The sequence below is a fragment of the Colossoma macropomum genome, unplaced genomic scaffold (genome assembly GCF_904425465.1).
Source record: "Colossoma macropomum unplaced genomic scaffold, Colossoma_macropomum, whole genome shotgun sequence".
NCBI classification, from domain to species: Eukaryota; Metazoa; Chordata; class Actinopteri; order Characiformes; family Serrasalmidae; genus Colossoma; species Colossoma macropomum.
Window position 1 is genome coordinate 4,483,071 of NW_023494786.1, and position 23,593 is coordinate 4,506,663.

The window sequence follows — 23,593 nt, forward strand, 5'->3', positions numbered from 1 at the left end:
CTCTAAATTTCTGGATGCATCTGAAGATGAGTCCCAGAGTACCGCTGCAGTTTAAGATGTTACAGAGCCGAGAACAGAACCCTGAGCAGAGCTCCCACTAACACCTCCTAACACACAGCAGCCTTGCTCCAGCACTGCTTTACAGCCCAAACTAAACTTCAATCATATCATCAAAAACAGTAAGAATGATTATCTGGAACATTGGGGAAAATAAATAACACTCAGAGTAAACTTGAATGCTATCAGGCCCTAAAAACTGAGTATGAATTGGAAGAGTATCTCCTGACTGTCAGAGATACAGAGCAGAGACAGATCCTGACCAAGTACAGGCTCAGTGACCACAGTCTGGCCGTAGAACAGGGCAGGTATGAGAAGTCCTGGCTACCCAGAGAGGAGAGGCTGTGTGGTCACTATTTGACAGGTGAGATTGAGACAGAGATGCACTTTCTTCTTTACTGTAAAAAATTTATACCAACGAGTGAAATTTACACAAACAAAATTAACCAACTCAACTCAAATTTTGGAAAACTCCATACCCCATTCTACTGACCCCACCCTCTATACCCCCATGCTACTAACCCCAACAATACACAACTAATGGTAAAAATTACAAATGCATAATTTATTTAATAATTAGTATAACCATAATTACAGTGAAAATAATAGTTATATTATAAATTCTAATAATATGATTTTTATTTGTGTAAGTTTTTGTTGTTTAATTCTGTTTTCGTTATCGTTTTCATTGTTCAATGCTACTGTTGTGATGCTTTAGCAATGCTGTACTTCACAGTCATGCTAATAAAGCCATTCTGAATTGAAATTAATTGATAGAGAGAAAGAGATATAGAGAGAGACTCACAGACAGACAGAGAGAGCAGGTTGGTGAGAGATGCTTGTTGTTGAAAAATGTCTTTGTTAATTTACACTGAAAATATCCGAGAAATCAAACCTTTCTGGGTGGCATGGTGGTGCAGTGGGTAGCATCATCTGTCCAAGGTGTTTCCTACCTTCCACCCAATGACTGCTGGGACCAGCACCCGCTGTGGAGGATAAGTGGTTTAGATAATGTGTGTGTGTGTGTGTGTGTGTGTGTGAGTGTGTCAAACCTTTCTGTGGTTAAATTATTCAAGTCAAATAAAACGAGTATAAAAATAAACTATTTTCTTTAAAATGTGAGTTCAGAAAAAGATTCACTGAACGGAACAGAAATATATGACCATGTGTTTTTATATGTCAGACACCCTTCAAATATATTATTTCATTACACATTTAAAACACATTTCAAACATTAAACTACATTCTGCAAAATACATTTAGGACAATTTTCATACATTTTTGCAAATATATTTGATATATTTATACTTTACAGATATTTCTATTCCACATTGGTGTGCAGCCAGAAATATAGTGTCAGTAGTTTAGAGTTAAAGATACATTAGAGTTTAAATACTGTAATAAACAGCAGAGTCAGAGCTGATATACAGATATAACTATATACACATTAACTGATACCTTCATACAGGCTTACAAAGAGATCAGATATCAGTTATAACTAGATGGAGAATAAAGTTACATTCTATGGGTGGTATTCAAAGTTGGGGACTTAACTCCGGCCATTCAGTTCAAAAGTTACACCAGATAAACCAGAAATAGAGTTATCCATAATCAGATTTGCACTGCTCAAATGCTTCAGGTGATTTTCTGGGTGGAACATTCAGATTATTGCAATTAATTATTCCAGAAGCTCCCTCACAGAACATTATTACATGAAATGGTTATGAATTCACTGCTTGATGACTGAGAGACTGTTTTATGATAGTTTTGAGAAGGCTTAAAATCTATTCATGGTGGAGGGATACATTCAGGGCGCTGTGAGGAAAAATAGTCCCCATAGAAATTATATTTTCTTATTATTTTATCATTACAGATTATCCACCATTACACCATCATCAACATGTGTGCGGCATGTAGCCAGCAGCGATACTTTTCTTTATATTTGTATCACTCTTATAACATTTTCTATGATATTCAATAATCAAATACAACAATGATAAAACAATCTCAGTTAATAACACCGACATAAAGTGAGACAAAATCAATGCAAGCATAGTGGACTTAAGAAAATGTTTATTATTATTATTATTATTATTAATAATAATAGTAATGTTATTATATTATTATTAGTAGTAGTGAGAGTGTTGTTTCTGTTGTAGAGAAACATTAATCAATCAATTAACTCCACTAAATAAATAAAGAACAAAATCAAAGTCAAAAATCAACTACTGATGTGTAGAGGGGGTCTCTGTATGCTCCACCTGCAAAGTAAACAAACAAGTATGTAATTGCAGCGCCTTGGCCTGCAGGCTGCATTCCCCAAAGTGACCTGCTGCAACATTTGAACAGATATAGGAAAAGGATACACACACACATTTATATGTAAAGCAATGTTTACATTATTTACACATAAAATTAAGTTTAAATTATGCTGAATAGTACTAAAGGCCTTCTTATGTTCTAAGTGTTTAATAGACATGTATAGTGGCTTTGGAGTTTAAAGTATAAAATAGGAGGATTGTGCAATACCGAGATTTACTTTATAAAATTTAATTCTCAACTTATTCAAGAAACTTCAGCAACATACATGTACAAATGCCCCATAATGCATTTTAACAGAAAAAATAACAAAGCCTTAAAGCACAGGTTCCCAATCCTGGTCCAGGCCTGAAATTTTGTTTGAGCCTGACCTGAACTACATCAGCAAGTTTTGAGTCCGATACTGACTCGAGCCCAAGATAATTCTACCCGAAACTGACACAAGCTGATCTTTTGTCACCAACATGTCAAATAAAACCTGACGGGATATAGCCAGTTAAAATAATGCATAGCCTCCAAAGTGACAGGTATTAGCTCATGGAGAAATTTAATATTAAATAATATAAAATAATAAATCATTAAATAATCAGCTATCCAAAATTAAGAATAAATTCTGCTTTAACAAATGCACTGTTTTCAAGCAACATCACAAATTTTTTTAATGGATAATCTATCCATAATATTCTGTTCTCACGCTGTGTGCCTCTGATAGAGTATAGAGAGATGATAGCCTTCACCTGTTTATCCTTAAACTTTATTTCTTTACATAGAACATGTTTCATGTAAAATAAAAATATTTTGGCTGAAAAAATGTAAATATACACATGCTTTTGGCTGCACTAAACTGTCATCTCCTGAATCAATGCAATATTTTTTTCACTCACTTTTTCAGGAGCATGGGTTTTGTGGGCCTCAGTGCTAGATTCTGTCAGCAACACAAATATGTGACTCCATCATGCAGGATTAAACTCTGTTTTAAGGTAATGACAGTAGAGAGGAAGAATAAAGTAAAGCAAGAAACTAAAGCAGGGGGAAATTCAGGGTAAAATCTGTTAAAAGTAGGAGGCAAGCTGTGAGAACCCGAACATATTTGAACATGACCAAAGCCCAGCGCATGTTTAGGAAATTACAACAGAACCCAATATGAGCAGTCGGGTCCGGGGCAGGAGGTACACCAGGACCAGAGTGCCTTAAAGTTTGAGTGATATCCTTTTGGCGATTCAACCTTCTGTCTGCTCATATGGCAGATGAGGATAAAAGTGCTTGAAAGTGACATTTGAACAGTGTGTCAGATTGACTATGTTCATATTGTAAAGTGCTGTAGTTAAAGGCAGACTCAACAGATTTTTCAAAATTTCTGCATTATTAATTGGATAATGTGAACGAAGTCATTCAGAGTGGTTTGGTGTGAAATGCTCCGTTCTAGACAAAGTTACCGAGTCAGTATTGTTTACAGTGGTGGTGATAGGAACCAGACATCCACCTCTAAACGCTCCCTCACAGAAAGTTATTATATGTAATGGTTATGATTTTCAAATTTTCCACTATTTTCCCATAATCAATATTCCATATAAACTCAGAAGACCTGTGTAGGTTCACTGGTGGTTTTAAATAGTAAAGTGGGCAGCCCTATCCACAGCATGCAGAGAGCAGCTGGGGGTTAGATGCCTTGCTCAAGGGCACTTCAGTCACTTACTGTTGGCCAAGGGCATCGAACCGGTGACCTTCCGGTCAAAAGGCTGGTTCTCTAACCTCCAGCCCACTGCTCCGGGCAAGTATGCTCACTGCCCCCTAGTGTGTGTGTTCACTAGTGTACATGTATGTGGGTGTTTCACTACACGGATGGGTTAAATGCGGAAGTCCAATTCCTCTGTGTGCAAACATAGTTGGCTAATGGTTTTGAATTCTAATTCTCTAATTCTAAATGAAATGTCTATATTTGTGTTGTAGTCATGGCGACCCCTGGTTCCTATCACCACCACTGTAAAGATATATGAGTTTCTACAATCAACTATTTCATGACAAACGTCTCTGAATGACTCTGTTTACATCTCTCACTCAATTATGGGGAAATCTTAAAAAAAGGTGGAATTCTCCTTGAAATCCTAAGCATATTCCCTGCTTACTTTTCTCCTCCTCTGTTAGATGTTGTGTCCAAGGATCCGAATGTGTCCGTGCGTCCACTCAGGAGGAGTTCTGAGGGGAAGTTCAGCAGCAGATCTCTCCGCCTCAACAACAACATCATGAGTGACCTGCAGGGCCTGACTGTGACACTGTCCACACTCTTCACTAAGCCAAAACACCTCGCCTGGCTTGACCTGTCTATCAATGATCTCTCTCACATACACCTGGTACACACCTGCATTTAAAAAACTCAATTTCAGCCAGTTTCCCCCCAAATGTAGTCGATCAGCAGACACTAGTTTGGTGTTTGAAGTTTAGTTTTAGCAATGGATCCTCCACTAAGGCCTCCACATTGGGAGGGTCTTCCACATTGGCAAGGACCACCATCTTACCTAGGCCGTTTTCATTGGGAGTGACCTCTACATTGCCAGGGAGACTTTACATTGGCAGAGGTCTTCACATCTTCACACAAGTCGAGAAATCATCTGAAAAATCTTGCAGGCAGGTTCCTATAGTCTAGAGCTGGCCCTGACTATGAGGGTAACATAGCTAACAAGTAGTGGAGCCTTATAGCCCACCAGTTTGCATAGTGCTAAATCTCTCTGCCTCTCTCAGGTCCTTACAGAGCTCTTGGAGCAGTGGGTGTTGTATCTCCATGGCAACAACGTGAATTACCTGTCGGAGGTGGATAAACTCGGGATGCTGCTGTTCCTGCATGCTGACATGCTGCACACAACACCATGGAGACCGAGCAGAGCAACAGGTACAGGCCAAAAGAAATGTTCTTTCATAGATACTATTGTTGGAAATCTTATTAACAATAATGAGAAATTGTAGAACAGACTCGGTTTATATCACAATACCTACATTTAGAGCCAGTTATTCATTCAGCCTAATGAGAAACTGTAGAACAGACTCAGTTTATATCACAATACCTACATTTAGAGCCTGTTATTCATTCAGCCTAATGAGAAACTGTAGAACAGACTCAGTTTATATCACAATACCTACATTTAGAGTCAGTTATTCATTCAACCTAATGAGAAACTGTAGAACAGACTCAGTTTATATCATAATACCTACATTTAGAGCCTGTTATTCATTCACCCTAATGAGAAACTGTAGAACAGACTCAGTTTATATCACAATACCTACACTTAGAGTCGGTTATTCATTCAGCCTAACGAGAAACTGTAGAACAGACTCAGTTTATATCACAATACCTACATTTAGAGTCGGTTATTCATTCAGCCTAATGAGAAACTGTAGAACAGACTCAGTTTATATCACAATACCTACATTTAGAGTCGGTTATTCATTCAGCCTAATGAGAAACTGTAGAACAGACTCAGTTTATATCACAATACCTACATTTATAGTCAGTTATTCATTTAACCTAATGAGAAACTGTAGAACAGACTCAGTTTATATCACAATACCTACATTTAGAGTCGGTTATTCATTCAACCTAATGAGAAACTGTAGAACAGACTCAGTTTATATCACAATACCTACATTTAGAGCCAGTTATTCATTCAGCCTAACGAGAAACTGTAGAACAGACTCAGTTTATATCACAATACCTACATTTAGAGTCGGTTATTCATTCAACCTAATGAGAAACTGTAGAACAGACTCAGTTTATATCACAATACCTACATTTAGAGCCAGTTATTCATTCAGCCTAATGAGAAACTGTAGAACAGTTTTTAAAACAACATCCAAAAACAAGAACAGACTCAAACAGGACATAACATAACTTACAGTCTAATGAGTCAGACTAAGTCAGACGCTTTTGGTTAAAAAGTGAAAAAGAGACTTTACTAATTGTCCAAAATCCACAATCAAGGTCGAAAAACAGGCGAAGTTCAAAACCAAAACGAACCGATAATATACAAACATAACAAAAATAATTCCAGGCAACCAAAATCCAAAAAGGGAACAGGCAAAAGGGAGAGTTGAGAACAAAAACAATGGGTCAGATACACAAAGAGTAGATCAGAACACACAAAGGAATGCTCAGTAGCTTCCTTTTAGCTCAGTTGCAACTAACCTAGCCTAAAGCACAGGCTTATAAAGTAAGTGGATCTAGTCACATGATAAATAAAATTGGTGAAGAACATCAATAGTGTACATAATAGGCAAGCTGATCTTTGATAGATGGAACCTTGTAACCTTGACATCATGTGTTCACCCAGAGGGTTCTGGAAAATGGAGTCCTTAGAGTCATGGCTGGAGGGATGCATGACATACGGTTCTAGTTATATCACCAAACACAAAGAAGAATGTTCCCCAGTATGGAAGCTGATTCTGAAGGAAGGTGGGGGAGCTTTTTTGAAAGGTGTGTGTATGTGTTTGGGGGGGTCAAATATTTGCTAAGAGTCAAATATTTTTCAACTTTAATTATTTCTACATGTGTGTGGGTCAAAATATCAAGAACATAAAACATTATTTCGACAAACCACAAGAAAAAACAATTTAACATAATCAGTCAATACTTTAAGAAACAAAGGCACTTTTTCAACATAATCAGTCAAAATCTTTAGGAAAAAAACAAAACAGTATTTCAATAGGTTGGATGAGGCCCAGAATGAGGCACATTGTTGGGTAATTTACCACAGCAGGATTGAAGTAAATTTCTACTTACCCAAAAATTTTCATTCTCCAATCATTCTTAAGAAGACATTTCTTCTTAAAACCCACTTACCCATTCACGAAGATTCTGGTTCAGTGTGTTTTCAGGCACTTAATAATCTCATAACTGCAGAAAATCGGATTGCGTCAGTAACTGTTTCAGTGTGATTACATGCACTTAATGTTCTGATAACTGCAGAAAAGCAGTTTGTGTCAGTAACTGGTTCAGCGTGTTTCCATGCACTTGGGTAATCAGATAATGGGAAATGAGTCAGGCAATAATCATATTTCTGCTTTGAAACCCAACAATGAACTCACAGACAAAGATGTAATGTAAACCTAATGTATAACACAAACTTAATGCTGGGCATTTTTTTATTGCTTTTTTAAAAAACTTTTTTTAAAAAAAAAAACATTCTTTAATTGAAAATATGAATATACACTGATTAGGCATGACATTATGACCTTGTTTTTTACGCTCATTGTCAATTTTATCAGCTTCACTTACTATATAGGTGCACTTTGTAATTCTACAATTACAGACTGTAGTCCATCTGTTTCTCTGCATACTTTGTTAGCCCCCTTTTACCCTGTTCTTCAGTGGTCAGGACCCCCATAGACCCTCACAGAGCAGGTATTATTTGGGTGGTGGATCATTCTCAGCACTGCAGTAACACTGATGTGGTGGTGGTGTGTTAGTGTGTGTTGCGCTGGTCTGAGTGGATCAGACACAGCAGTGCTGCTGGAGTTTTTAAACACCTCAGTGTCACTGCTGGACTGAGAATAGTCCACCAACCAAAAATATCCAGCCAACAGCGTCCTGTGGGCAGCGTCCTGTGAGCACTGATGAAGGACTAGAGGATGACCAACACAAACTGTGCAGCAGCAGATGAGCTATCGTCTCTGACTTTACATCTACAAGGTGGACCGACAAGGTAGGAGTGTCTAATAGAGTGGACAGTGAGTGGACACAGTGGTTAAAACTCCAGCAGCACTGCTGTGTCTGATCCACTCGTACCAGCACAACACACACTAACACACCACCACTGCGTCAGTGTTACTGCAGTGCTGAGAATGATCCACCACCCAAATAGTACCTACTCTGTGAGGGTCCATGGGGGTCCTGACCACTGAAGAACAGGGAAAAAGGGGGTTAACAAAGTCTGCAGAGAAACAGATGGACTACAGTCTGTAACTGTAGAACTACAAAGTGCATCTATATAGTAAGTGGAGCTGATAAAATGTACAATGGGCGTAGAAACATAATGTCATAATGTTATGCCTGATCGATGTACTTTGTGTAGAAGGTAAAAAAAATTGTAATCCCCTATGTCATCAGGCATGTAGTCTGTTTCAGTGTCATTCCAAAAGTGTTTTGTTGCCATCTTGTACATAAACAGACTTAGAAATGAGAGAAATCCAAGTAATAGTATACATACTGAGAAATCCAATTACTGAGACAAAATCCGGCTCTTTATTGCATTTCTTCGTCAGATTTCTAGACATTACTCTGATCTAAGAAATCAGAGTGTGCTGTTTACATTTTGAATAATCAGATAACTGCAGAAATCTGATTATGATCAGATTATTGGGTGCATGTAAATGCACTAATTGAATTCAAAAATAAAAAAGATTAAAAAATGTAATAAAAATATTTTTTTCTGGATTACTGGACCATGTCAAGGAACATAATTGAAATAATGTTGAAAAATAGAGAAAAATAATCTTAATTTTAGCATTAGTCCAGCTAACCAGATGCTAACGGATGTAAAAATTCAAAGAGGATTAATTAACAAAGAGCTTGTCAAAGTCAGACCAGGTCAGAACAGTGAAGAGCAGAAATACAAGCATTGGCACTAATTAAAAAGAGAAGGTCAAATACATGCTTGGTTTAAGGCCAAAACAGCAACCAGTTGGAAACAGCAATACCAAAAAGAGGAATTCAAAAACACAAAACGAGAAACAAGAAAAAGGTCATAAACATGGGAAGATCAGGCAAAGAAATGAATGCTCGGCACCCAATGGGTAAAGCTGGCAATACTATGCACAGAACACTACGAACAGACAGGAACCATAGTGTATGGGTTGACAGAGGGGGGAAGACCCGAAAGAGTGACATCAACAGGTCAGAATTTGATTGCTAGCAATTCACAATCACCTATTTCTGCCGGAGATAGTTTGTGTGAATAAAAAGGGATGGAATAGTTTCCGAGGGGTGCTTACAATGCAGTGAGAGGACGGCACACACTTCTACTTCAGAAGTGTCCACTTCAACTACAAAAGTTCAGATGGATTGGTATGTTTGAGAATAGGGGCAGACGTAAAGCTCTTCTTGGGCAAACAGAAAGCAGAGTCAGCCTGTTGGGTCCAAATCATTCTCTTGGTACCTCTCTTTAACAAAGCGATTAAAGGTGCCGTGATACTGCTGTAATTTTGAATAAAGTGGTGATAGAAATTTGCACATCCTAAAGAACACTGCAGCTCTTTCAGGTGGTAATTGGCCAATTAACTACTCCTTCTGTGCTAATAACATAACCCAAGAACGAGACAAATAATAAATGAAACTCACACTTTTCTCCCTGAATGAACAACTGATGTTCCAACAAATGAGATGACACTTGACGGACATATTGATCTGGAGAGTCTATAGATCTGGAGAGTATATATCATCGACATAAACTATAACAAAGCAACCAAGCATGTGAGGACATTGTTGATGAATGCTTGAAACACTGATGGAACATTCTATAAACTGAATGTCATGACCAAGTACTTGTACTGCCCTCTAGTGGAGAGAAAAGCGGTCTTCCATTCATCACTCTCTGTGATTCTAACCAAACTGTATGCACTATGAAGGTCCATCCATCCATCCATCTCTCATCTAAACCGCTTATCCTTCTGGGTCGCGGTGGGGTGCTGGAGCCTATCCCAGCTGTCATTGGGCGGAAGGCAGGATACACCCTGGACAGGTCGCCAGTCCATCGCAGACTATGAAGGTCCAATTTGGTGAAAACAGTAGCTCCTTTAAGGTGTTCTAAAGATATAGGTACTAATGGCAACAGATACGGATAGGATTTGGTTGTTTGATTCAACTATATAATCTATGCATGCTCTCAAGCCTCCATATTTTTTACCAACAAAGAAATACCCAGCAGCAGTGGGCAACGTAGACAGACGAATGAAACCCTGAGCTAGGGCTTCCTGTACATATTCCTCCATAGCATTATCCTCAGTTTTATTAGAGGATATATTCCCTGTGTAGTGGTAATTTTGTAGCCTTGCTCTTAATGAAGACCTTTGAGGTCAGCATACTCAGAAGGAATATGTACAGGCATGGAAGTGTTAGGACTTTCAATAGATGTTGAACCGAAGTTGGCAGCTGATCAAGATAGAATTTCTCCAGTTCCCCGAGAAATCAAAGGATTAAATCAATCTGCTCAGAAAGAAGGGCACTAGTGTTCACTTTAACAGGCTTTGTAATGTGAGAAATGATTCCCTCTTCTACTGGTTCCCCATCCACAGCAGACAAGTCCAATGGGGTCTTCAAGGGTTCCACAGGATCTACAACTGATAAACCAGCTGGTCATGAATGAGTTTCCTTCTGCTCTGGATTCGGTTAGGGCTGGAAAAACAGAAACAGAACCAAATCAATATAAAGTCACAGGCAGAAGCAAAGACTTTGATACCAACCCCTTTGTGGGAATACTCACCACATTAGCATGCGGAGTGAACTCCACATGCTTTCCCAGTGCTTCTCAATAGTTGTAACCAACTCAAGATTTCTTTAATGTTTAAAGAGATCTGAGCCACTTGTTCCTGCTGCTTTCTGTTGTCTGGTAAGAGCATCTACCAATTGGGCCAAAGAATCAAATAATTGATTATGTTGGCCCAGCAACTCCCCTTGATTATTACAGCCAAAATAAACTCTTTGAAATCCACCACCTGCATACTGGCAAGGTATTCTGTAACATTACTCCAACTAAGCAGACACAAATGTAAAAGTTCAAAGAGTATTTATTAACAAAGAGCGGCTTAGCAAAATGAGTGTCGCTGAGCTAGACCAGGTCAGAGAAGTGAAGATCAGAAATGCAAACATGGGTGCTAATTGAAAAGAGAAGGTCAAATACATGTGTGGGTCAAAGCCAAAACAGCAACTAGTCTGAGACAACAATACCACCATGTAAATAAATTGTGAATTTAGGGTGAGGGAGTGTCAGGGGTCTAAGGTCTTACATGAAAGTGGGGCAGGAAAAGTCTTACTAATGTCGTACTCTGCATGTTTTTCAGGATTCAGGAAGAAAAAAGGATATTTAAAGATGAAATGTAAAGATATTCTGTATTTCTATTTCTTTTAACTGAGTGCTGTGGGAGATCATGCACTCTGGGTCAGTTTATTATAGATACAATGGAGGTGAATCATGTGTAATGAAGCACTGTAAACAGTGCATCATATAGAGGAACTCACTTCTGGAAGAATCTGCACTCTTGAACTGTGTGAAACAGAAGAACAGTGAGTCGTCATTACTCACCAGTATAAATTTAAACTCCACAATATAGTGCTTTAAAAATAGTATTTGTCCCTTAGCGATTTTTTCTATTTTTTTCCATATTTGTCACACTTGAATGTTTCAGATCCTCAACCTACTTTTAATATAAGACAATGAAAACTTGAGTAAACAGGGAATGCTGTTTTTCAATGATATTTTCGTTTATTTAAGGAAAAATGCTGTACATCCCTACCTGGCCCTATGTGAAAAAGTAACTGCTATTTGATCAACCAGTTAACCATATTCAGTTGACTATTGGGTTCAGTTTTACTAGCTACACTGAGGCATGATAACTGAAACAAGGTATGATAACATACCTGTTAAATCCAAAAATCACTTAAATGTGACCTGTCTGGCAGTGTGAGCAGCTAGGTCTAAAAAGCAGATGCCATGGTCTTAAAAAGCAGAACATGATGCCATGTTCTAAAGAGATTCAAATACAGCTGCAAAATATGTGAAGTCATTGAGGCATGATAACTGAAACAAGGTATGATAACATACCTGTTAAATCCAAAAATCACTTAAATGTGACCTGTCTGGCAGTGTGAAGCAGCTAGGTCTTAAAAAGCAGAACATGATGCCATGGTCTTAAAAAGCAGAACATGATGCCATGTTCTAAAGAGATTCAAATACAGCTGCAAAATATGTGAAGTCATTGAAATATACAAGCCATTGCTAAGACTCTGGAACTCCAGCAAACCATAGTGTGAGCGATTATCCACAAATGGAGAAAACTTGGAACCGTGGTGAACCTTCCCAGGAATGGCCAAAATTTCACTAAGAGTGCATCAATGACTCAATTAGGAGGTCACAAAAGAACCCAGACAAACATCTAAAGAACTGCAGGCCTTACTCGCTTCAGTTAAGGCCAGTGTACATGATTACACAATAAGAAAGACACTGGGCAAGACTTTTGGGACAATATTCTGTGGACTGATGAGTCAAAGGTGGAACTTTTAAAAAGACATGGGTCCTGTTACATCTGGCTTAAAGCTAACACCGCATTCCACCTTAAGAACCTAATGCCAAAAGTGAAATATGGTGGTGGTAGTGTGATGGTCTGGGGCTAGTGTGATGGTCTGGGGCTGGATCTAGATGCCTTGTTATAATTGATAGAAACACAAATTCTGCTCTCTATCAAAACATCCTGAGGGAGAATGTCTGCCCATCAGTTTTCAAGTGCAGTTGGATTATGCAGCAGGACAATGATCCATCCATCTCTGAATGTCACAAATGCCTCAAAAGAAACAGCATTAAGGTTCTGGAGTGGCTGAGCCAAAGTCCTGACTTTGAATCCATTTGAAACATTATGCTAAGACTTTAAATGAGCATTTCGTGATTGAAAACCCTCCAAAGTAGACAAATTGAAACAATTCTGCAAAGAAGAGTAGGCCAAAATTCCTTCACAGCGATGTAAAGACTCATGGCAACTTATCGCAAACATTTGATTGCAGTTGTTAATGCGAAAAGTGGCACAACCATCCATCATTAGGTTTAGGGTGGCAATGACTTTTTCACATGGGTTATATAAGTTTTGAATAAATCTTTGTCTTCAATAAACTCAACGATCATTTAAAAGCTGCATTTTATGTTTACTTGTGTTGTCTTTATTCTATATTAAAATTATTTGGATGATCTGAAACATTTAAATGTGACAAATTAGCAAAAGTAGAAGAAATCGAGTGAGGAGCAAATACTTTTTCTCTTTTCTCTATTGGTATGTTTTACATGATCCCAGCTATGTGTCCATGAAGAGTGATCAGTCAACGGGTGAACCACTAACCCTCAGAGAGGAGGACAGATCTACTGAGCTGAGGTAAAGACAGTTTTAAGAATGAATGGTGCAGTAAAATGTTCCTCACTTCCAGTCCCACCTGATTAATCTCAGCAGGTGAGAGAAGTGAGTTACAGCAGGAGAACACTAAACTGTGCTGTGCTGTGACTCTCCAGAACCTGGAGTGAAGAACACTGGGTTAGAGGATTAAATTGAAGATCTAATACTGAGTGTTCATTTATAAAGTTTCAGCTGCTGCTAACATTCATTGTATATCTAATAAATCTACACAGTGAATGTAACTGAATTATAAATGAATATGTTGTAACATATGAAAGTGTTCATTTATAAAGTTTCAGCTGCTGCTAACATTCACTATACATATATATATATATATATATATATATATATATATATATATATATATATACACACACACACATATATATATATATATATATATATATATATACATACACATATATATATACATATATATATTGTGTACGTAACTGAATTTTAAATATGTTGTAACATATGAAAGTGTGGTTATTGAACTGTTCAGGTTGTTCCCAATACACAACTGATAATCTTATGTTTTCTAACAGAGTCCAGGAGAACTCAGATATTACCAGGAGAAACATGGAGCTCATATTCAAGGTGTGTGTGTGTATTTGATATGCATTAAGTACATGGTACGTTTTAAGATCATAAATTATATTTGAAAATTTATTTTTCAATCTGATTCATATTTCACCTGAGAACACATTTGTTATTTCAGAATAACTTATTTTGTTTTGTCATTTGTAGCAGTGATATGGGTGATATCATGTTTAACTGATGATAATGAGCAGTGATTCTAGGTTCCTCATATAATATGATACAGTATAAATTAAAAATTAATTTCTCACCATAACTGGGGCTCTAAAAGTGTTTTATCCAAAGACAAACTACATAAGATAAATGTTTATTCCTGTGATAAACTGTTAGTAATATAGGGTAACTGTGATGCTTCATTAAGTTAAAAAAAACAAATAAATAGTAAATAATAATTAAAAAAGTGATAATAATAGGAATAATAATAATAATAATAATAATAACAATAATAATGCAGACCCTCCAAACTGGTAACACTTTCTGTACCTTTTTCTCCTTAATCAGGAGCTGGAGCACAAAGTCATCTCTCTGGTGAAGAATCAGCTGAAGAGGTTTGTGAAGCTGCTGAGTCTGGATTACCCAGCATGCTCTGAGAGAGGTGGAGGATGAGGAGGATCAGAGCAGTATCAGAGAGGGGGCGCTGAAGATCACACTGACCATCCTGAGGAACATGAACCAGACTGACCTCGCTAACACACTACTGACCAGTAAGACATCAGGGTCATGTGATTATTCATCATATTAATATCAAGAGTTTAAATGATCAGGAGAATATGATATTAATAATTATTTCCAAACTATTAGGTTTTCTTACTGTGCAGCTTTGTGTGATGTCACTATAATGTGTCATAGTGTGTTTGTGGCAATGATCAAACTAAATATTGATATTTCATTTGTGTTGTTATTGTTCCCTCTTTTCTATCAGAACTGGCTCCTGCTTCTCATCAAAAGCTGAAATCAACACTGAAGGAAAAATTTCAGAAAATTAATGAAGGAATCTCAAATTCTGGAACCTCAGCCCTTCTGAATGAGATCTATACAGAGCTCTACGTCACAGAGGGAGGGAGTGGAGAGGTCAATACTGAACATGAGGTCAGACAGATTGAAACAGCATCTAGAAGACCAGCAACACAAGAGAAACCCATCAAATGTAATGACCTCTTTAAAGATAATTCCAAAGGACTAAAGGAGTTGCTGGAATTGGAAAAAACAGTCTCTGTGCATAAGTTCATTCTGGACTGGGCTGAAGGAAAAGCAAATCAGGACGTCCTCTTCATATTTCCACTTCCTTTTAGAGAGCTGAACTTGATGAAGAAGAAAAAACTCAGTCTGGTGGATCTTCTTCATATTTTTTTCTCAGAAACAAAAGAACTAAAACCAAGAGACTATCATCACTACAAAGTCATATTCTTTTTTGATGGTCTGGATGAGTGTCGACTTCCTCTAGATTTCCAGAACAATGAGAGCTTATTTGATGTATCACAGTCAGCCTCAGTGGATGTGCTGCTGACAAACCTCATCAAGGGGAATCTGCTTCCCCCTGCTCTCCTCTGGATAACTACTCGACCAGCAGCGGCCAATCAGATCCCTCCTGAGTGTTTTGACCAGGTAACAGAGGTACGAGGGTTCAGTGACCCTCAGAAAGAGGAGTACTTCAGGAAGAGAATCAGTGACCAGAGCCTGGCCAATAAAATCATCTCACACAAGAAGTCATCAAGAAGCCTCTACATCATGTGCCACATCCCAGTCTTCTGCTGCATTGCAGCCACTGTTCTAGAGAGAGTGTTGGGTGGAGCAGAGAGTGGAGAGATCCCCAAGACTCTGACTCAAATGTTCACCCACTTCCTGATCTTTCAGATCAAACACAAGCACCAAAAATACCATGGGAAATGTGACACTGATCCTCAGCAGACTAGAGAGAGTATTCTGACATTGGGAAAACTGGCTTTCCAACAGCTGGAGAAAGGCAATCTGATCTTCTATGAGGAAGACCTGAGACAGTGTGGCATTGATGTCAGAGAAGTGTCAGTGTACTCAGAGTTTGTACCCAGATCTTCAGAGAGGAGTTTGGGCTGCACCTGGGGAAGGTGTTCAGCTTTGTGCACCTGAGTGTTCAGGAGTTTCTGGCTGCTTTATATGCATTTATTTACTTCATATCTAATGGCACAAATGTGCTTGTAACAGGATTTTTTGGTTTCTTCAGAAAAGCAACAATGTCAGACTTCCTCAGGTCTGCAGTGGACAAGGCCTTACAGAGTGAGAATGGACACCTGGACCTTTTCCTCCGCTTCCTTCTGGGCCTCTCACTGGAGTCCAATCAGACTCTTTTACGAGGCCTACTGAAACAGACAGGAAGCAGCTCTTACAGCAAAGAGGAAACAATCCAGTACATCAAGGAGAAGATCAGGGAGAATCCCTCTCCAGGGAAAACAATCAGTCTGTTCCACTGTCTGAATGAGCTGAATGATCATTCTCTGGAGCAGGAAGTCCAATCATACCTGAACAGAGGAGGTTCCAGTCGTCTCAGTGGAGCTGAGCTCTCTCCTGCTCAGTGGTCACATGTGGTGTTTGTGTTGCTGAACTCAGAAGAAGAGCTGGATAAGTTTAACCTGAGGAAATATGATCCATCAGAGGAATGTCTTCTGAGGCTGCTGCCAGTGGTCAAAGCATCCAGAAAAGCTGTGTGAGTGTTTCCATTCATAAATGTTGTAATGAACTGTTTTTAATGTAAATCAGAATTAGTGCATGCTACTTTTAGATGTTTTGATGATTTTCCTCTTGTACATGAGGCCTTTTTATGTCATTTAATGATTGTATTTTTTTTTTTTATTTCATCAAGTACATTTATTTCTGTAGTTAAATAACAAAATACTTATAATCTAAAAGCAAACATTAAAGGATAAAGTTGATTTAATATTAACACTTTGCACTGTTTTTTTGTATTATAATTGTTTATTGTCTGTGAAGCCTCTCCAGGTAGCAGGGTTCTTTGCTCTAGAAGTTTAATCTGCAAGGCTATGGCCAAATGAAAAATGAGTCAAATTTGTGTATGGTAAAAAATCAGATGTTTTCTGGTAGCTGTAACCATCCCTGCATGTTTAAAATCCCTATTGTTTTCAATTTTATTGTCACTTATGTGTTCAGATAGTTCTGTGCAATTTTATTATCACAACGTTTTCTCGAGCTTTGTGCTAGTATTGGCAGAGTAATGCTCCAGTGCTCTTACATTGTTGAAGCCTATGAATCTCTTTCTGTAATGTTGTAATGACTGTAACTCCTTACCTGTTGGTGTTTCCTTACCTTGTTCTTGCATTTTTCCTGTTGCATTTTGTCTGTGTTGCTGATTGTTCATCATTTCAGCCTGTTCTTTACTTATATATTTCTATCATACTTAACATCTTATCAGTAATACATTTAGAGACTTTGACAAGATTCCCTTTAGCTCATTAAAATCTGCCAGCAGAATAGTCAGAATGTGTCACTGCACTGAATCCACACTTACTCACTGATTTACATGAGAGTTTTCTTTGTCATCAAAAGACATGGAAGCGTGTTGGCATAAAGAAAAGGAAAGAAAAAAAACAAAATCCAGAATTAAACTATATATCAGCACCATAGGATTGCCACTGTTGGGCAAAGATATAACCAATCTGAAAGCTGTAAAATCTTTTGTAACTAAATATAAAGCTGCTATAATTTCTTTACAGTTGTGGAGTAGTGTATTGAGATAACAGAAATTCCTGGAACCTCTAATATACACTAAAAGGCAATGTACAAAAGAAAAATAATACAGATAAATCAATACATGATTATAATTGATTCATTCACAGAATTTATTTTATCTTATGATGTCATGTCCCTGGTCATATTCACTGTGATTTATCATGTATATTACGAACATATTCTTATATAGTCATCATATCTAGGAGTGGCAGACATGGCAAAAATATTGTTTCATGCTACTTCACAAAGTGCAGTACAAAATTTTGTTTTTCTGAGATTTGAAAATTTGGAACAGGCAAAAAAAATCCTATAGTTCCACAATAAAAATATGTATAGTGAGTCTTCAACAACAATGGCTTGTATTTAATTATTCACAAACAACACTGCACTAAATCCAATTAAACTGGACTACTTATGCTCTCTTCATAGTGAGACCTGCATGTAGTCATATTTCTTTAAGTACTGACAGTATCCAAAATATACTCAGACAACAGGCAGGGTTCAAAACATAGGCAGGCAATAGCAAAGGCAGGTCCATATTAACAAAACCAGAAGACAATGCAAGGGTCAAAACAGGAACACAATACAAAGCAAAACCACAGCTTGGTACTCACAGAGTCAAAGTCTTTGCAAACACAGAGGTCAAATGGAGGGCTATATATGAAGCAGTTAATGAGCCTAAGATCACTTGTAGGTGTGAGGGGGGAGACCACATGACAGTAACAACTGAGCAACTCATCAGCGACATGATGAATGAGTTGCAATCGTAAAGCAACTTTGAGTGTGAAAAACTAATTAAGTTACAATCATCCATTTCTAGATGTCAAGTAACACAGGGAGAGTAATGTCATTCCATTCTAATTCCCCAGATTTATAGAATATCATGTGCTGTATTTACTGTCTCTTTACAGACTAGCTGGCTGTAATCTCACAACAGCATCTTGTGAAAAACTATCATCAGCTCTACAATCAGTAAACTCCTCCCTGAAAGAGCTGGACCTCAGTAACAATGACCTGCAGTATTCAGGAATGGAGCTGCTGTCTGCTGGACTGAAGAGTTCACTCTGTAAACTGAAGACACTCAGGTGAGCTTTCTGTAAATTAGATCTTTAATGCAATGATATGCAAATCATTTAAACTCTATATGTATTTGAAAACAGTAAAAAGACAATAATCAAATATTCAAACATTTTATATTTGATATGTTGTCTGTACGATTTTAAATATAGGATTTGAATCATTTGCATTTGTGTACAGATATACACTTCCTGGTCAATAAAGTATGCTGTAATATTTCATTGGAAAACTTTAAGCTGTGATTACGGTGCACATTCACCGTGGCATTATTTCAACAACCTACGTCAATGTGATAACACATCCCAAAGATTTTTAATGGGGTTAAGTTCAGGACTTTGTGGTGGCCAATTCATGTGTGAAAATGATTAGTCATGATCCCTGAACCACTGTTTCACAATTTGATCCCAATGAAATTTGGCATTGTCGTCCTAGAATACGGCCATGCAATCAGGGAAGAAAAAATCCATTGAAGGAATAATCTAGTCATTCGGTACATTCAGGAAGTCAGGTGACTTCATTTTATTGCCACATCACATTGCTGAGCTCAGATAAAGCACTTGACCACCTGAAGCAACCCCAAGTCATAACACTGCCTCCAGTAGCTTGTACAGTGGGCACTAGGCATGATGGGTGCATCGCTTCATGCCCTTCACGTCTTACCCTGATGCACCCTTTACTCTGGAATAGGGTTCCACTCTGGAATAGTAACAAGTGGTTTTCTTATGGCCACACAGATGTTTAGTCCCCATCCTGCATATTCTCTTCACATTGTGCATTTGGAAATGCTCCTACTTACACTATTAAGCATAGTCATAAGTTCTTCTGATGATCTTTTTTTTTCGCTTCAATGTCACCAAACATTTACAAGATCTCTGATCACTGTCATTCAAGATTTTTTTCTGAGCACATTGACAGTTCATCACTATCTTTCCAGGTTTTAATAATGCATTGGACTGTTCTTAATGCAATTCCAGTCATTTCAGCAATCTCCTTAGTTGTTTACTTTGCTTGATGCAGGCCAGTAATTTGACCCTTCTGAAACATGACATCTTCTGATATGGTTGTTTAAGAAAAGAGAAGCTACTCACTGCATCAGTTAGGGTGAAAGAATTCTTGTCAGCTGAAACACATTAATCACTGCAGAAATTATCAAATCAAAGGCTCTTAGATATTTGCTTATTTATAGATCCAAATGTTGACTTTTTCTTTGGCCAGACACTGTATATTTATTATAAAATCTCATTCTCTCTTCACTTTGCTCTTGTTGCATTATTGTTTTGCTATCTGGTTTCGACCAGAGGAGGATTGTTTCTCCTCATGAGTTTTGGATTTTCTCACACTTTCTTCCTCTTGCTTTTGGGGAGCCTTTTGTGATGCTAGCTGGGGCTTGTACCCAGATTTTCTGTGGAGCTGCTTTGAGACAATGCCTGTTGTAAAAATCTCAATATGAATAAATTTTAACTTGACATCAAACAGAATGAGATTAGTGACGTGCAAATTGTGAAGCTGTTGAGGCAGTTCACTGTTTTCATTCCATCCTGTTTGATATCACAGTGTTGACGTATATTTCAGAATTTGGAGCTTGCTGTGTTTGTCCTATACTGCAGCTGGTTTACAGCTTTATGTAAAAGTCATGTGTCCTTCTTTTTCCTTCCTTTCTGCAGATTTTCTGGTTGTATGGTTACAGATTTAGGCTGTTCTTTTCTGGCTTCAGCTCTGAAATCAAACCCCTCCGACCTGAGTGAGCTGGATCTCACCTACAATCACCCAGGACAGTCTGAAATGAAGCTGCTCTCTGATCTACTAGAGGATCCACACTGCGCACTGGAGAAACTACACTGAGTTACTGACTTACTGTCTACACACAGACTGACTGTATTTATACATACTATACACATTACTGACAGTAATGTTTACTGTAGACATGTTTATTTTTATAGTGAGGTGGTGAATTGTTGTTTTGAACAGACCATAACTAGTATGAGGACACTGAGGTTCAATGCTCAGAAGGAGCATTTTTTTGGAAAAAAAAATTTTTTTTGGAAATCTTAAAACTTTTTGGAAAAGTTTTAAGAGATACAATGTGGAAACAGTGACATGACTACACAAACAGCACTGATTGTTTCTCAGCTAACCTCAGAACAGTTGTAGTAGGAGGGAAAGTGAAAGAAAGAGAGAGAAAGAAGAGTCAGGCCGAGTTCTGTGATGAAGTCTCTGATGATGCAGTATTATCTGTAAGGTGAGATCAAGGAGTGTTTTTTGTATAGCCTCTGCATTTTTAACTGAAAGTCAGTTCTTTTCTACAGTCAGACTGAACGATGTTTTGAATATTATGGCTCAACGCTGTTTAAACTCTGTCTGAGTGATGGCCTGTTAACTTTATTAATGTGAGGTGAGCTTTGCTTGGTCTGTGTACAGCATGAATGCAACAAAATAACTTCATACTCGACCTGTAGTCTGATCAGATCAGATGAGGCCAGTCATCTTGAAAATGACACACAACAGAATCACTGTCCAGAGTCTATGAAGAACCTGTATTAGACTAAATTTATTGTATCACAGCCATTCACGGCTGTTTATCGTCAAACAGGAACTGAACTACGTTATGTTTTAAATGGGTAAACTGTAGGTTGTGGGCCACATCTGTTAACTAAAGTCATTGACAGGCACTTGTAATAAGATATACACAACAGATTTCAAGTTTAATAAATAGAATAATTGTGCCGTTTTCTTTAGTTCATGTGAAAATGGATACAGATAACCGTTGGGATGCAGTCTGTTCCCCGTGTGGGCTGGTTAAGTTCTCCTCTTTCCGTCTCCACTGAACTGGATATCTCTGTAGTGTTTTTCCTGCTGGAGCTGCTGTTTTTTCATTAAATATCAACTCAAGTAAAAGTAAAAGTACTATAATTTAGTTCTACTCAAAAAGTACCATTACAGGGGAAACTGTACTCACGTACATTAACGAGAGTAAATGTAATTAGTTACTTATGACTCATTAATATGATTAACATACAGCATTACATATGTTTGCTTAATATTTATGAACAAGATGTATTTATACACACAGTAAAAAGTAAACATTGAAACAGTAAACAGTGAAAACATTGCAGATTTATCTATAATACTCCAGAAAGTCTCCATCCTTTGTAAGGAGTAACATGTTCTATTTCCTGTTGTTGTGAATATATTATGATCAGAACTTCATACAGTGAGTTTAGTATATCAACTCCAGGAAAACTCAGACATTTGATCTATTTCAGATTATATCCTATTTGCACATATACACACATTATAAACATACACTATGCACACTATATACAAACACTATAAACATGCACACACTTTATGCACCCTTTTTTTATACTTCCCTAATGTGTGTGTGTATGTGTGTGTACAGATGTGTGTGATCTCACTCTGGATCCAAACACAGTGAACAGATTTCTCTCTCTGTCTGAGAGGAACAGAAAGGTGGAATGTGCAAGTCAGTATCAGCGTTATCCAGATCATTCAGACAGATTTGATCACTGGTCTCAGGTTCTGAGTGTGGAGAGTCTGACTGGACGCTGTTACTGGGAGGTTCAGTGGAGCGGAGAGGCTGATATATCAGTATCATACAGAGGAATCAGGAGGAAAGGAAACAGTAACGACTGTGTGTTTGGAAACAATAATCAGTCCTGGAGTCTGATCTGCTCTAATAACAGATACTGTATCAGACACAATAATCAGAGAACTGTCCTACCTGCCCCCCCCTCCCCCTCTAACAGAGTAGGAGTGTATCTGGACTGGGGGTCCGGCACTTTGTCCTTCTACACCATCTCCCCTAACATACACAGACTGACCCACCTACACACACTCACCACCACATTCACTGAACCACTCTACGCTGGATTCTGTATTAGTTATGATGCCTCAGTGAGTCTGTGTGAGATAGAATAACCTCTACAAACATAGAAAGAGACAGAGACAGAGAGAGTGAGAGAGAGACAGATAGAGACAAAAAGCAAGACAGGCAGAAAGACAGTGAGAGAGTCAGAGGCAGAAAGACAGAAAGAACGAGAAAGAGAGATAGACACAGACAGAGCACGAGACAGAAAGAGTGCAAGAAAAACAGACAAAAAGAGACAGAGTGAAAGAGAGACAGAGATCAAGCGCGAGATGAAAAGAAATGGAAAGAGACAGAGAGTGAGAGAGAAATAGAGAGAGACAAAGAAAGACACAAAGAAGAAGTGCACTTCCTACTAAATTCAAAACATGAATCTGTCAGGAATAAATATTTTAAATAATTAACAAAACAGATACTAATTTGATGATAAAACAGTGATTATATTAGAAGAGGGTCCATCAGTGTCCACTGCAGACAGATATGTGTATGAGTGTAATTCACTCCGGGACAGTGAATGACCACCAAACCACAACCTTTTTCTTTACCTTACCATTATATATTCGTAATATAGAGTCTTCCTCTTCTTCATAGTGTCTATATATTTAATAATTAACTTTCTTTCTCGTTATATGACACATGCATAGGTTTTATTATTATTACTTTATTTATAATTAAAAACTGACATTTCTCTGTTATATGGTTTTATTTATGTAGATATTTATCTCGTAATCTGAATAACAAAATGACAAAATAAAGAAAAATGATAAATTCAGTCTGTCGATTTCATGGTCATTA

The 23,593-nt window shown here is 37.8% G+C and overlaps 1 pseudogene; it reads left to right on the plus strand.

The window, feature by feature from the left end:
• The first annotated feature begins 14 nt into the window (after positions 1–14).
• Positions 15–23,233, plus strand: LOC118797316 (annotated as a pseudogene).
• Positions 23,234–23,593: the final 360 nt, after the last annotated feature.